The sequence below is a fragment of the Symphalangus syndactylus genome, chromosome X, assembly GCF_028878055.3.
Source record: "Symphalangus syndactylus isolate Jambi chromosome X, NHGRI_mSymSyn1-v2.1_pri, whole genome shotgun sequence".
NCBI lineage: Eukaryota > Metazoa > Chordata > Mammalia > Primates > Hylobatidae > Symphalangus > Symphalangus syndactylus.
In genome coordinates, this window is record NC_072447.2 from 118,466,923 (window position 1) to 118,484,943 (window position 18,021).

General features: G+C 32.4%; 1 protein-coding gene across 1 annotated transcript in view; it reads left to right on the top strand.

Annotated features, from left to right (window-relative positions):
* Positions 1-18,021, top strand: part of HTR2C (5-hydroxytryptamine receptor 2C) — a 329,139-nt gene that overhangs the window by 259,362 nt on the left and 51,756 nt on the right. The window lies entirely within an intron of this gene.

Sequence of the window (18,021 nt, forward strand, 5' to 3'; positions counted from 1 at the left end):
CTGATATTTAGGTTAACAATAATGAAAGGAATGTAATGTGTATGAATATGTAAATATAAAGTTTCCATTTATGCTGCCAAATTATTTTATGCATTAGTATGCCAATGAATTCTGCAACACAGATACAAAATATTTGAAATATTTAAAATGCTTTGAAAATGAGAAAGACATAAAGTCTAATTAAATTAAAGTCTAAATTTTAAAAATATAACATTTCAATCTTATATTGAAAAGTTACATGTATCCCAGAATATTAACCTTAGTATCTTTATTCTAAATTCCTATGCTTTTCAGTAGAAAAATTAATAATACAATCTAAATCTTCGTGAAGTAAATATGTCTAAATTTCTGTTGCTATGACACCTAAAATGTACTATTTTCTCTCAGTTTTAATTGTCTTCTTGAATTCTGGGCATACAAAAAGAAAAAGAATTTTGTTTCTTTAAAGATTTGTAGCAGTTTAAAGGGAAAGAAATGATCATTTATTGCTTATATTTGAGGTATTCATAAATGCCTTAACAGTGCTAATATTAAAGCCAAGAAATTTAAACAATTGGAATTTGGGGTTTTACATTCCTCTTTTTTTCCTCTTCCAGTTGGTGTAAATAATTTTTCTTCATATTTATGTTTTTGTAAAAGATTCAGGTAAAGTGTGCAACAAGATCAAGACATTCTATTTAATCTTCGCTAATATCATCTAAATATTTCGACACTGGGTTTATTGATCAAATGCATTTAAGTTTTAAGATTGTTCTATTGTAGATTGTTCTGCCTGTGTATAGCCTAGACACCTTTGAATAAAAAGTCACGAAGCTTGTCCCAAAAGGCAAAAATGAATTTACATAACAGTTTGACTTACAAATTCAAGGGTTCACAGATTTTGTCCCAGCCATCACAAAGAGTTCATCTAAAAAGATGCCAGTTTTTATGGTGCTTACAAAGGAAATACACAGACAAAATAGAATATTGTTGCATCAGCTTCTAGTAATGAAAGACTGAGTAATTTGCAATGACGTGTGCTAAAGGCAAATAAACACGTGGATAAAATACTAAAAGCCCTGAGAAGCTAATGAAATAGAAATTGCTATTGGCTGAGATCCAGAAAAAGACAAAAACCCAAGAAAAATGATTATGACTTCTAGTTCACTTTTGCCAATGATACATTATAAACCTGAAGATATGACTGACAGGTGGAGACGATCATTTCAGACTCACAAGCAAAGGAGGACTAAAGTAGGAATACAGAATCTGGCAAGGGCCAACCAACCTGAATTTAATTCTGGGATCACAAAGAACCAGACACTAGGAATAAGGATCGACCAGGATTAAATCACCATAGACATGGAATTCAGCCCTGGTTCAAGTCATCTATGTAAATGAGAGAAATCTTGGGCCTTAAAATTGGATTAAGATGATTTCATATTATTCAGGTTTCCAATTTTGGGGCATAAACAAACAAAACCCCATCATCCTAGGTTTCAACTTATTTCTTTCAATAATTTTCCAATGCTGTCACTGAAATACAATGATACGCAGGTATATGAAGAGACAACACAAGATGAATCAGGTATGGGACAATAAGAGATAATAGAAATAAACCTACAAACACTTCAGATAATTGAATTATCAGACCTACACTTTAAATAATTATTTGGAATGTGCACATGGAAATTACATGCTGATCTTAAACATTTCAGCAAGAAACTGCAAACTATAACGAATGACATTAAGATTTGAGAAACACCTAGAAAATATGGAACTTAAGCATAATATGAAAAACTAAGGGCCAGGCACAGTGTCTCACACCTGTAATCCCGGCACTTTGGGAGGCCGATGCAGGCAGATCACTTGTGGCCAGGAGTTCAAGACCAGCCTGGACAACATGACGAAACCCCTTCTCTACTAAAAATACAAAAATTAGCCAGGTACGGTAGCACACGCCTGTAATCCCAGCTACTTGGGAGGCTGTGGTGGGAGGATCACTTGACCCCCCGAGGTCAAGTCTGCAGTGAGCTGAGATCATGCCACTGTGCTCCAGCCTGGGCAACAGAGTGAGACTATGTCACATACACAAAAAAAATTAATTAATTAAAAAACGAAAGCCTAAGAACTCTGTGGCAGATTAGAGATGGCCAATTTCCAAATTTACAGAAGATTATTATAAAATAATAAAAATTAGCTGGGTTTGGTGGCATGTGCCTGTAGCCCTAGCTACTCAGAAGGTTGAGGCAGGAGGATCACTTGAACTCAGGTGTCTTGAGGCTGCAGTGAGCTATGATCATGCTATGACACTTCAGCCTTGGTGAGAGAGCAAGACTCTGTCTCTACAAATAAAAGGAAATAATAAAATAAATCCAAAAGGAGTCAATAAAAGACAGAAAAATATAAAACGTATACTAAATGGCAGAATTAAAACCAAATATATCCCTAATTATATGAATTACTAAGGATTCTAAGACTGTCATATAGGCTTTCAAAAAAATAAGACAACTATATGTTACAAGAGGCATATACAAAGCATAAGGAAAGTAAAAGGATAAAAACAAACAAAAAATTCCTCCATCTAAACACTATCCAAGAGAAAGACTGTATAGCTATATTAATGTTTGTCAAAATAGACTTTTTGGCAAAAAACAAATACTCCAGTGAAAGAAGATTACTTACTGATGAAAGATTTCATACATCTGGAAGACATAAGGTAATAAATTTGTATGTACACAATTATATGTAGATACATATGTAATATACATGGTATATACTTTATAAAGTAAAAGAGGACAACTTCAGGGACAGATAGACAAGTCTACAATCATGGCGTAAGGTCTTAGCACATCCTTCTCAGCGATTGTATGAAAACAATTAACAAATCTAAACTCACTGACAAGTGGAGAATACATATTCCCATCATTGCACAAGAAATATTTATCAAAACTGACCATAAAGTAATTCCTCAACACATTCCAAAGGGTTGGAATAAATTGCTTATTCTTTGACTGAAATTCAAAAGAAATAGAAATGACTTCAAAATAGTAGAAAAACCTTCGTATATTTGGAAATTAAGAAATTGTTTCCCAATAAACTTTGACCTAATGGATTTCAAATCCATTGATGATTCTTCCCTAAGCTATCTGTTACTAAAGTGATACAATGATAATTTTTCTCACTTTATTATTCTTTCTGCCTTTATTTGTTGGCATTATACTGTAAGGAAGTGTTTTCTCTCCAAGTCTGTTATTTATTAGTTCATGTTGGCGGAGACTCCTGGATTCTTTTGTATTCAGCGTAATATATATGATTCATTGTTGCCCTTAATTATTTTGATGCTCAAATTGTCTCATATTTTTCTAATAAGAACTCCTTTTCATATATCCCATCAGCTTTTGAGCATTTGCCAGACTCACCTTTTACTTCCCATGCCCCAGTTCCGAAATTAGCCATTTCTTACAACAAACCATTTTAGTGGGCAATTGTTTTATAAAGCAAGGTGCAGAAGCTCAGTATGCTCATTGCTAATAGGATATCATTGCTCCTATATATCAATATCTTTAATCCCAATCCATGAGCACAGGACTCTTTTGCTACTTTCCAATTCTTTATTTTTCCTCATTTTTCTCACAGTGAGTAGCTTTGTCCCCAAACCGTTGATATATTTATTATTTATATTTTCTATATCCTACAATACAACAAATTAATTTCAGAATTTCTACCAATAAATGAAGTGCAATGTTTAAAATTTCATTGCAATTTTATCTTTAGAATCTTTACCACCAAGGGCATACAGTCAAAGCATTGTCTTCAAAATGCTAGGATTAGTTTGAATTTTTTTTCTCTGTGGTTCTGATACCAATTGTTCACATTTAGGGATTTTGTTTTGTTTTTGCATGTATTCCCCAACCTTGTTGACTTTATTTTTTAATATGTAAAACTTTAATATGATGTTCCAACAGTCAAAACTAGGCAAATAATATACTCAGAGAAGAGTCAGTTCCTCTTCTATTCCTTGGTTAACCCATTCATTAGTTTCTAGGGCATACTTCTTGAGTTTATTTTTGCAAAAAAAAAAAATGATTATACACAAGACAGACATATTGTTATTTTTCTATTCTTAAATTAAAAGATAAAATGCTACATACAAATTAATACTTTGTTTTGCTTTGTTCTTTTACTTGGAAATATGTCCTGGAAATCACTCTATCAATTTGTAAGATGATAGATGTGCACCCAACTTTATCATGTAAATGGCCTAAATACTCCAATTAAAAGCTAAATTCATTCTATTATTTTTTACACTCACTAGTAATAGATTGTGTAGATATACTTTATTTAACCAATCTTCTGTGTATAATCAGGTAAGTTGTTTCCAACATTTGGAAGTTACCAATAATTCTACTAAGAATAATTTTGTGTGTGTGTATGTGTGTGTGTCTGTCCTTCTGTGTGTGTGTGCGTGCATGCATGTGTGTCCTGTGTGTGTGTGTGTGTGTGCGTGCATGTGTGTGTTTCATATTATTGGAAGTTTATCTTTTAAATAAATTCTTGCTCAAATGTATTCAGAATTTATCTTCTAAATAAATTCTTAGAGGAGGAGTTGATTGATCAAGGGGTATATGTAGTTAGGAGTTGAACCATTTTGCATTCCTACTAGCAATGCAAGAAAGCCTCTGTTTCCCCAAAGCCTTGCTAATGAAGTTTATTTTCAAACTTTTTAAATTTTGCAAATCCCATAAGTGAGAAATGTTACCTCAGTGTAGTTTTAATTTGCATCTATTTTATTTGGCTGAAGTTCATATGATTAAATGTATGAAAACCACTTAAGTGCCATTGCTAAATCAGTTTTAAGTGTCCTTTTGCTCATTTTTTCTGATTTTTTTTTACATTTTTATTTCTTAATTTAATAGCTCTTTATAAATTATAGACACTAACCATTTTACATGTTATAAATGAAAACATTCTGTTTGCTATTTGATATAGTTATGGTATTTTGCCATACAAAATTATTTTATTTTCATGTAGTTCATCTTGTCAATCAGATTTCCTTTTTATGTTGAGAGTAATGGCAACAAATTCTTTCCCCTAACTCAGGTTAGACAATAAATCACACATATTTTTCTCATTTTTTACATTTAGACCTCTGATACATTTGGAGTTTATCCTTGTGTGCTGTGACATACACATTCAATTTTAGTCTCTTAAAACTGATTCTTCCATTGTCTCATGCCATTTATTTAAAAAGCCTATCTGTCCTGTGATTTAAGATTGCCATCTTTATAGTATATTAAATACTTATATGCCTGGACCTGTTTCTGAAGTTTACATTTTATTCCACTACACTGTCTAATCAAATGCCATTTTCACACTTTTAATTATAAATCCTATTACATAAATGTTATTATCTGATATGGTTAGTCCCTATTCATTAGGCATTTTTTAGAGCTTGTGTAGACATTATTGAAAGTTTAATTTTCCATATTAACGTTAACACTAACTTGCCTTGTTCTACTCTACAAGCCTGGATAGTTTGACAGGGATCTCCTTAAATTTATAATTTAATTTAAGAAAAAATGAACAACTGAATTTTAAAAATGCTGTCTCTAATCTATATACTAATTTAGGTGGTGGCCACTCTGCCAGACTTTACAGCCAAACCTATATGTCACTCTCATGTCTTCCTTATCAACATTTATAATGTATCTCATAAGAATCAATTTTTTAGCTTTACCATACAACCAAATCTGTCTTCTATGCATTCACTAGTGACTACTTAATTGTTTAATTTATGAATTTTCAAACTTTTTGGTCTCATGATCTCTGTATACTCAAACATTATTGAGGATTACAGAGAGTTTGCCTTTATATGAGCTATATCCATCAGCATTTAATGTCTTTGAAATTAAAATTGAAATTTTAAATCATTTTTGTCTACCTTTATTTAAAATAACAATAGTAAACTCATTACATTTTAACATAAATAATTAGCTCTATTAAAAAAAGCTATATTTTCCAAAATAAAATCAGCAAGAAGAATGACATTGTTTTACAGTTTTTTCTTTTTTTAACTTTTATAAGTTTTTAGGGGGTACAAGTGCAGTTTTGATATACGAATATAGAGTATAGTGGTGAAGCCTGGGCTTTTAATGTAACCATCACTCAGTAATGTACGATGAACCCATTAAATAATTTCTCATCCCTCTCACCATATACAAAAATTAACACAAGATGGATGAAATCCTTAAATGTAATATCTGAAACTACAAAAACACTAGAAGAAAACCTAGGAAAAAACTCTGCTGGACATTGGCCTAGGCAAAGAATTCATGACAAAGACCTTGAAAGCACAAACAACAAAAACAATAATAGACAAATGGGATTTAAACTAAAAAGCTTCTGTGCAGAAAATAAATAATCCACAGAGTGAACAGATAACCTGCAGAATGGGAAAAAATATTTGCAAACTATACATCCAACAAGGGACTAAAATCCAGAGTCTATAAGGAACTCAAACAACTCGACAACAACAAAAGACAACCCCATTAAAAACTGGGGAACAGACATGACCAAACGTTTTTCAAAAGATGGCATACAAATGGCTAACAAGGATATGAAGAAAATGCTCAATGTCACTAATCATTAGAGAAATGTTTTACAGTTTTTCAAGGTTCTTTAATCATCTGACTTAATAGAAGATAGCTAGATTCTCATCTCTGCTTTTTTCATCCAATTTATTGCAACAATTTGCTGTGGTTCAGATAATTGCGGTCATTCTTATTTGACAGTGCACTAAAACTCAGCAAGTAGTAGTTTCTTAAGTTCTGTGGCAATGTACAGTCAGAAACCAGATCACTGACTTTTTTATATACTGCTACATTAAAATCCACTAATGTATCTTGAAATGGATATTTCAAATGAATACTTCAGTACTTCACATGGATATTTTACCCGTGATTTATATTGTAACATCAGGCATAGGTCATTAAGAAAATATTGGTTCACCGAGTTACGCATATTTTCTCAATGTTGTTATATTTCCCTATACAATGTCAAAAATCATATACATTGATAATCTTCATCAACCTTAATGGAAAAATCTTAAGATATTGGGAAAGTTCAACCTTCCAGGGATGAATAGACATTTTCCAAAAATTACATTATTCACTTGAAACCTCAGATTTTATCATTGGCAGCAAATAGCATCTATTTTTTGCTTAACTTGACAGGCTCAAGTCATCCATTATTGAGAAAGTAGCTGCCAAATACCCAAGTCTGAATAACTCTCGTGTGTCTGGCAGTCAAGTAAAGATGTTAGTCTATGAAAAAATACATGGCTAGTTAATCTTGCAACTCTAACAATTGCATAGGTACTTTTTCTCAAAGCAACCATCTTATATCAGTATGCAGAAGATGCGCTCTTCCTGTACTTCTCATTTTCTTACATAGCTTCTTAAGAAGATGTGTACCCACACGTTGAAATTTAATAAAATTAATATTTTTTTACTACTTCGTAAAGTATATTCTTAAGTAAAACTGGCTTCTTTCCCCAAAAGTACATAGTGATAAAGAATACAATAGCTTCTTGTACAGTTTGGTGTCACTTGCTTGATTCATGCCAAGGCACCAGCAGTTTCACCCACCATTACGTTGGCATTATCAGTAAAATTGTGAACACATTGAAAATAGCAAATAACATATTAATATTTCTATGGAAATACTTTTGACTTCATGAAACTATTGAAAAGTTTCAGAGATACATAAATGTTCATGGAACACACTTTAAAAACTAAGTTTCCAATGCTAGCTCCCTTTGTGGCATTTGATATAGTCAATGATGTTTTGTTCATAATTCTGTGATTCTTTGCTACCTATGACACAATTTTCGTTTGATTTCCTTTTCTCCTATCTCTCTGTTTGCTCCAATTCATTTTCTTCATTTTCTGCTTTATCCCCGTTCTTCCCCAGGATTCTGTTCCTTCCAATTGCTTATATACTTTTCCTGGCTTGCGTCATCCACAGAAATAATTAAAATCTATCTACCAATGACTCTTGAATAATTATTTCTATTTATTTCTATCCAGATTATATCCAGATCTATAGCTTGTAGAATAACTCTTAGCTCATGTTCCATATAAAATAGACTACAGACCAGATTTGGCCCATGAACCATAATTTGCCAAACCCTGGTCCTAATAATTGTGTTCTGGCAAGTATATAGTGACATCTAGTCCTGGTATTTATCTTTAATTCCCTATTGACTCATAATGTTGAGCACTTTTTGTTGCGGTTTTTAAGCATTTTGACCTCCTCTTTTGTGATGAATTTTTAACACCATTTGCCTATTTTCAATTTTTAATTGATTTCTAATGTTTTTTTTGTATAGTCTAGATAAGAGTTCTTTGTCGGATATGTATAGTGAAAATATTTTTTCCCAATCTGCGCATGACCTTACACTCACTTAAAGCTCAATTTGTCAGTGTTTTCTTTAATGGCCAGTGATTTTTGTATCCGGTTTATGAAAAGTTTTCTCATCCGGAGTTCAAGAGGATATTCAAGAGGATGACCTCCTCTGTCTTTGTTTTTGCTTCCTTTCTTAAGAGTTTGATAATCTTAGCTTTCACATTTAGGTCTAGGAGCCACCTCAACTTTATGTATACGTCCGATGCGAGCTAGAGATCGAATTTTTTCCCTATGTGGATATCCAGTTGACTCAGCATCATTTATTGGAAAGATTATTCTTGCCTACCGAATTACAATGGGGTCATTCTCATAAGTCCAGTTACCTTATGTATGTTGTTTCTCCTGGGCTATAAGTTCTGTTCTATTGATCTAATATTCTGTCCTCGTACTAGTATTACAATATCCTAATTACTATAGCTTTATACTAAGTCTTCTAATCTAGTTGAGTAGGTCTGTCAGCTGTGTTCTTCTTCAAAATTTTCTGGGCTAGCCTAAGGCCTTTTCATTTTCATATAAAACTAAAATTAGCTGGTCAATCCCCAAAACAAAATGTGCTATTGTTTTAAAATTGGTATTGCATTAAATCTATAAGTCAGCTAAGTGAGGATTTGTCTTAACAATACTATGGCTTCCAATCCATGTACATATGCATACGTACATGTAAATAATCTACTATTTATTTAGGCCTTCTTTAATACTCTGTTGTATTTTATTTAATTTAGAGGTCTTGCACATCTTTGTTAGATTTATCGCTAGGTACTTGATTTCCTAGGATGCTATTGTAAATATTTCTAGTTGCTTGCTGCTAGCATATAAAAATAAAATACATTTGATATTTTTGCATTTGCTCTATACCCAGCTATCTATTTAAATTCACTTAACATTTCTTGGAGTTTGTTAACAGATTCATTGGAATTTTCAGCATACCTAGTGGTGTCACTTGTGAATGATGACAGATGTATTTCTTTTTCTTCTATCTTAAAAAATTGTTCTTGCTTGATTGCACTGGTAGGACTTAGAAAATAGTGTTTAATACAAGTGGAAGTAGTAGACATCTTTTTTTTTTTTTAGTGGAAAACTGCTCAGTATTTCAACATTAAGAATAATATTTGTTAGTTGCAAGTTTTGTAAAATGTCTTTCATCAAATTAAGTTCCCTTTTATTCTATATTTTCTGTGTCTTTTTTATCATAAATATGTGTAACTTTTCCAAATCCTTTTTTCTGAATCCACTGAGATGATTGATTATAGGATTTCTTTATTCCTTTATTCTGTTAGCATGGTAAATTGTATATATTTTTGAATTATATCTTGCATTCTTGAAATAAATCCCACTTTGTAATGGGCTTTTTTTTCTATGTCATTGGATTATTTTTTATATTTTAGTTAGGATGTTTTAATCCATTCTGATGAGAGATTTTGCCTTGTCATTTTACTTTCTTTAGTGGTATCCTTGTCTAGTTTTAGTAGCAGGGTATGCAAGCCTCGTAAAATGAGTTTGAAGCTGTCCCTTTTGACCTACCTTATATGTTTGTGTAAAGTTTGCATCTTTTTATTTTAAAATGTTTGGAAGAATTAATGAATGTAGTCATTTGATACTGTCACCATTTGAGCCTGCAGGGTGGTATGTGTCTGTGAGTGTGTGTGTGTGTGCGTGTGCATGCATGTGCACATATGTGTAAAGGTTCTTAGTTATAGATTCAGTTGCTTCAACATGAATGGCAATATTAATATTTTCTTTTGTGTGTGTTAGTTTTGGTAAATTGTAATTGTCAAAGAATTTCTTCTAAGGTTTCTAATTTATTGGCATCAAGTGGTGTAATTACCATCCTTTTAATGTCTATATAAGGTGTAGTGACTTCCTGTTTCACCCAGAGAATGGTTATCTCTGTTTTCTCTCTTTATGTGTTTAGTTTACTAAGAGTTTATAATTTTTTTTAACTTCTCCAAGAATTATCTTTTGGAGTCATCAATTTTCTCCATTGTTTGTCCATTTTCTATGTTATCGACATCTAATTTTACCTCCTTCTTTCTACTTACTTTGGGTTTCATTTTCTCTTTTTTAACTTCTTAAGGAAGAAAGTTAAGTCAGTGACTCTGGGCCTTACTTGATTTCTAATATAGACATTTAAATCCATAAATTTTTTTGTAAATACTACTTTAGCTGTATCTCATAACTGTTGACATGTATTTTACTTTCAGCTCAAAATATTTACTAATTCCCTTTTTTAATCCATGGATTATTTGGAAACCTATAGTTTAATTTTCAGACTTCAGGAAATTTTTCAAGTTATTTTTCTTATTGAGTTGTAATTAATGCCACAGTGGCCAGGGTATATACACTTTATGTTTCCATCATTTGACTTTTATTGTCATTGCCTTTTGGCCCAGCATATGGTTTACCATGATAAATGTTCTATGTCTACCTCAAAAGACTATATATTCTGATGTTGATAGATGTAGTAACAGAATGTGTGTTTTGTAACTTTTCTATGTGTATTTTCTAGTTACTGCAAGAGTTGTGTTAAAATCTCTGACAATCATCATGGATTTGTCTAGCTCTCCTTTTAGTTTTTTTAACATTTGTTCTATAAATTTTGAGGTTATGTTACTTGGTTTCTTAAATAAGATTATATCTTTCTATAGGATTGACACTTTTATAGTTATGAAATATTCCTCTTTATCTCTCCTAATACTTTTTGCCCTAAGAACTAATTTGTCTGATATATCAGCTTTCTTTCAGTTAGTGTTTCCATAGCACATTTTCTATTTTTTTAAACAGCTGTCTTTATATTTTTAAGTAATTCACTTATAAAGAGCATATAGTTATTTCTTAATATAACCTGAAAGTATTTCATTTTTAGTTGAAGTTTTTAAACCACTTAAACGATATACTTTACATCTATTGATTTTTATTAGTTTTTTCTTTGTTTCTTTATTATTCTTTCTTTTGTAAAAAGATTCATTTAGGTATATTTGATGTAAGATAACCTGCACTTTTTAAAATGTGTAATTTGACAAATATTAAAATATGCATAAACCCATGAAAACATCACCACACTCAAGATCATAAAGATAGCCATCCCCATCAAGTTTCCTCATGCCCACTTGTAATACTTCCCTCCCTCAATCATACTTCACTGACCCTGAGCAATCACTGATCTGCTTTCTGTCACTATGCTCTAGCTTGCATTTTCTAAAATGCAATACGTATACTTTAAAAATATATATTTAAGGTATACAACAGGATGTTATGAGATACATAGAGATAGTAAAAAGGTTACTACAGTGAAGCAAATGAATATATTCATCATCTCATATGGTTACCTATTTTTGTGTGTATGGCAAGAACAGCTACAATCCACTCATTTAGCATGAATCCCATACGTAGTATAATTTTATTACCTATCGTCCTCATGTTGTACATTAGATCTCTAGACTTGTTCAGCCTACATATCTACTACTTTGTACTCTGACCTGTGTCTCCCCATCACCCAACTCCCACTGTTTTATTCTCTATCTCTGTGTATTTCAATTTTTCTTTAGTTTCCACATAGAAGTGACATCATACAAAATGTTTCTTTCTGTGTCTGGCTTATTTCATTTAGCATGTCTTCCAGGCTAATCCGTGTTGTAGCAAATGTCATGATCTCATTCTGTTTTAGGGTTGAACAGTATTCTATTGCGTATACATATGTGCCACCACTTATTTATTTATTCATTCATTCATGAATTCTTAGATTGTTTCCATATCTTAGCTATTGTGAATAATGCTGCAATGAGCATGGGAGAGCACATATCTTTACAATGTGACGATCTCATTTCTATTTCTAATATTTCTAAAATATTAATTTTGAAGAACCTCCATACTGTTTTCCATGATGGCTGTACTAATCTACATCCCCACAAGCAGTGTACACGTGTTGCCTTTCCTCCACACATTTGCCAACACATGTTATATTTTGATTTTTTATAATAGCTATCCTAACTGGTATGAGATGGTATCTCATAATGGTTTTGACTTGCATTTCCCTGACGATTAATTGATGTTGCGCACCTCTGCATATACCTGTTGGACATTTTTATGTCTTCCACAAAGAAATGTCTATTCTTACCTTTTTTCTAATTTTTAAACAGGATATTTGTTTTTCCATTATTGTGTGAACAAGTTATTTACAAATTTTGGATATTAGCCCTTTAACAGATATATGGTTTGCAAATATTTTTTTCTCAATTCATAGGAACCATTTCATCTTGTGGATTATTTCCTTCACTGTTTAAAAGCTTTTAAATTCAATTTAATCCCATTTATTTATTTTTGCTTTTGTAGCCTGCACTTTTGATATGATATACAAAAATTCATTTCCAAGCCTAATGTACAAGAGCTTTTCCTTCTCTTCAAAGAGATTTATAGTGTGTAGTGTTGTATTTAGGCCTTTTATACATTTTGAGTTGATTTTTGTGTCTGATGTCAGATAAGGGTCAAATTTCAATCTTTTGCATATGGAAATAGTGTTTTTACAGCATCGCTTATTTAAGAAATTATCCTTTTCCTATTGGGTTTTATTGGTGCCCTTGTCAAAAACAAATTGATAATTTGTGTTTGGATTTATCTCTGGGCTCTCTATTCTGTGTCACTGGTCTATGTGTCTGTATTTCTGCCTGGACCATACCATATTGATTACTATAGCTTTGTAATACTATCTTAAAAAAGGAAGTATGATGCCTCCAACTTGGTTTGTTCTCAGAATTATTTTGGCTATTTGGGGTCTTTTATTATTCCATACAAATTTTATTATTGCTTTTGCTGTTTTTGATAAGGCATTGGGATTTTTAAAAGGGTTGTGTTGAATCTGTATATTGCTTTGGGCAGTATGAACATTTTAGCAATATTAATTCTTTATGTATATATAATAGTTGTACATATTTTTGGCATACTTGTGACATTTTGATTCTTGTGTAGCATGTGTAATGAGTAAATCAGGGTAACTGAGATATCCATCACCTCACATTTATATTTGTTTTGGGGACATTGCAATTCTTCTCATCTAGCTATTTTAAAATACACAATAGGTTATTGTTAACTATAGTCTCCCAACTGAACTATCAAATACTAGAATGTATTTCATCTATCTAACTGTATCTTTGAACTTCTTAACCAACTTCTCTTCATCTCCCTCAACTCCCCTACCCTTCTAAGCTTCTGGTAACCTGTCTTACTATGCCTGACTTATTTCATTTCACATAATTACCTCTAGGTCTACTCATGCTACTGCAAAAGACAGGATTTCATTCTTCTTATGGCTGAATAATATTCCAATTGTTGTATATATCACATTTTCTTTTTCCATCCATCTATTGATGGACACTTAGGTAGATTTCATATATTGGCTATTATAAATAATGCTGCAATAAACATGAGAGTGCAGATATCTCTTCAATATATATTAATTTTCTTACTTTGAGATACATACCCAGCAATGGGAATGCTGGATTATGTGGTAGTTCTATTTTTAGTTTTTTCAGGAACCTCCATACTGTTTTCCATAGTGGCAGTACTACATCTCCCCACCAACAGTGTACGAGCACTCCCCTTTGATATGTTGTGTTTCTACTGTTGTTTGTCTCAAGATATTTTTTAGTTTCCCTTTTGACCCATTGGTTGTTCAGGAGCATGTTCTTTGCTTTTCACATGTTTGTGCATTTTCTAATATTCCTCCTAATATTGATTCCTTGTTTTGTGTTATTGTAATCTGAAGTGACACTAGATATGATTTTAGTCTTCTTAAATTTGTGAAGACTTATTTTGCAGCCTAACATATGGTCTATCCTGGAGAGTGCTCCATGTGTACTGGAGAGGAATGTGTATTCTGCTGCTGTTGGATGTAAAGTTCTGTGTATGTTTGTTAGATCCAATTGGTCAAAAGTGCAATTCAAGTCCTGTATTTCCTTATTATTTGTTATCTGGTTGCTTTATTCATTGTTATAAGTGGGACATTAAAATCTCCTACTATTATCATATAGGTATCCATTTTGTTCTTTTGTGTCCATTAATAATTTTTGTATGTATTTATGTGCTCCAATGTTGGGTGCATAAATATTTACAATGGTTATGTCCTCTTGATGAATTGGCTCCTTTAACATTAAATAATGTCCTTTTTTGTCTCTTGCAAAAATTTTTAACTTGAAGTCTACGGTTATCAGATATAAGTATAGCCACCTGCTCCCTCTTTTGGTACATTTGCATGGAATATCTTCTTCCATTCCTTCAGTTTCAGCCTGTGTATGTCTTTAAAGCATAAATGAGTTTCTTGTAGGCAACATAGTTGGCTCTTGTTTTTCGTCTTTTTTTTTTCCACTCAGCCACTCAGTTTTTTGATAAGAGAATTTAATTCATTTACATTCAAGGTTATTATTGGCAGATAAGGACTTGCTACTGTCATTTTCTTGTTTGTTTTCTGGTTATTTTGTCGCTATTTTGTTCCTTTCTTTCTCTCTTATAGTTTACCTTTATGAATTGATACTTTTCTGTAGTCCTAAGATTTGATTGCTTTTTCTTTAGCATTGTTATATCTGCCATAGATTTTTGTTTTGTGGCTACCGTGAGGCTTATATAAAACATCATATAATCTACTATTTTAAGCTAACAACTTAACTTCTGACACATACAAGCACTCTAGGCTTTTACCTTCCTTCCTCACAATTTATGTTTTTGATGTCACAACTTTTGTCTTGTTATATTGTGAGTTCCTTAACAACTTACTATAGCTTCAGTTATTTTTGACCATTGTGTCTTTAATCTTCATACTAGCAATGCATATAATTTATACAGTTTTGGAGTATCCTGGATTTGACAGTCTATTTACCTCAACCAGTGAGTTTTGTATTTACCTCTACTAGTGAGTTTTGTACTTTCATATGTATTCATGATGGTAATTATTGTCCCTTTGTTCCCACTTGAAGAACTCCCTTAAGTATTTCATGTAAGTCACGTTTCATGGTAATAAATTCCCTCAGCTTTGCTTGTCTGTGAAAGACTTTATTTCTACATTTCTGAAGGACAGCATTGCTGTATAGAGTATGCTTGGCTGACAGTTTTGTTTGTTCTTGGGGTTTTTTTTTCCTTTTTTTCCTTTTTTTTTTTTTTTTTTTTTTTTTTTTTTTTGCTTTCAACACATTAAATGTATCATTTCATTCTCTCCTGGCCTGTAAAGTTTCTGCTGAGAAATGCACTGATAATCTGGACTGGACTCAGGATCATGAAAACATCCATCCCCATCAAAAATTTCCTCAAGCGCATTTGTAATACTCCCCTCCCTAACACTTCACTGTCCCTAGGCAATAGCTGACTTGTGTTCTGTCACTATATATTAGTTTGTATTTAATGAAATATAGGATATACTCTTTTGTAAATGGCTTCTTTCACTTAACATGATTATTTGAGGCTAACCAATGTTGTTTGTATCAATAGTTTGTTTTTATTGCAGCATAGTATTCCACTCACGGATATACAATTTGTCTAAAAATTCTACTTTTTATAGACATGGATTATTTCCAGTTGTCGGATGTTATAGAAATTTATGTACAATTCTGTAGGTGGGCATATATTTTCATTTCTCTTGGATAAATACTTAAGAGTAGAATGGCAGGGCTTGTACAATAGGTGTACATTTAGCTTTTTAAGAAACTACCATACTTTTCCAAAGTGATTGTAACATTTAATATTCTCACTAGCAGTATGTAAGAGTTACAGATTCTCCACAACACCCCCAATTCTTGGTATAGTCAGGCTTACAATTCTTGCTATTCCAGTTGGTGTATAGGGATCACTGTTTGTGGTTTTAATTTGCATTTTCCCAGTGACTTAGGGTATTGAGCATTTTCTTATGAGCATATTGATCTTTATATAATCTAGGGTAAAAGGGTCGGGTTGATTATTTTTCTCATTTTTATTAGATTGTTTGACTTCATATTATTGAGTTTTAATTGTTATTTATATATTCTTGGTAAAACATGTATTTGATGTGTTTATTTCTTATTTTTTATTTTACTTATTTATTTATTTTGAGACAGGGTCTCCCTCTGTTGCCCAGGCTGGAATGCAGTGGTGCAATCTCGGCTTACTGCAACCTCCACCTCCCCGGTTCAAGCAATTCTCCTGCCTCAGCCTCCTGAGTAGCTGGGATTACAGGCATGCTCCACAACAGCCTGGCTAATTTTTGTAATTTTAGTAGAGACGGGATTTCACCATATTGATCAGGCTGGTCTTGAACTCCCGACTTCAGGTGATCTGCCCTCATCGGCCTCCCAAAGTGCTGGGATTATAGGCGTGAGCCACTGCACCTGGCCCCAATGTGTTTTTTAAAATATTTTCATTGTCAGTGACTTGACCTTAAATTTCTTAATAGTCTCTATGGAAGAAGAAAGGTTTTAATTGTCATAAAATTCAAATTATTAAGAATTTTTATCTTATGCTTCATGCTTTTGAGTCATATTTAAGAAATATTTGCCAAACCTATGGTCACTAATATTTTCTCCTATATTTTATCATAGAGTTTTATACTTTTAGCTCTAATATTTGCTTCTAAGGTTTAATTCCATATATATATTTAACTTTTTAAGGTACACAGTAGGTACATGAGATGCTTTGAAACAGGCATGCGATGTGAAATAAGCACATCATGGGGAATGGGATATCTGTCTTCTCAAGCATTTATCCTTTAAGTTACAAACAATCAAATTACACCCTTTAAGTTATTTTAAAATATTTAATTATTATTGACTATAGTCACCCTATTGTGCTATCAAATAGTAGGCTTATTCATTCTTTCTATTTTTTTTGTACCCATTAACCATCCCCATCTCTCCCCCCACAGCCACCAACTACTCTTCACACTCTCTGGTAACCATCCTTCTACTCTCTATGTCCATGGGTTCAATTGTTTTGACTTTTAGATCCCACAAATAAGTGAGAACATGTGATGTTTGTCTTTCTGTGCCTGCCTTATTTCGTTTCACATAATGATCTCCCATTCCATCCATGTTGTTGCAAATGACAAGATCTCATTCTTTTTTTGTGGCTGCGTAATACTCCATTATGTATATATACCACATTTTCTTTATCCATTCATCTGTCGATGGACACTTAAGTTGCCTCCAAATCTTAGATATTGTAAACAATGCTGCAACAAACATAGAAGTGGAGATATCTCTTTGATATATTGATTCCTTTTCTTTTGGGGATATACCTGGCAGTGGGATTACTGGCTCATTTGGTAGCTCAATTATTAGTTTTTTGAGGAACCTCCAAATTATTCTCTATAGTGGTTGTACTAATTTACATTCCCACCAATAGTGTTATGAGGGTTCCCTTTTCTCCATATCCTCAGCAGCATTTGTTATTGCCTGTCTTTTGGATATAAGCCATTTTAACTGGAGAGAAATGACATCTCATTGTAGTTTCGATTTCCATTTCTCTGATGAGAAATTATGTTGAGCACTTTTTTGTATGCTTGTTTGTCATTTGCGTGTCTTTTGGCAAGTGTCTATTCAAATATTTTGCCCATTTTTTGAT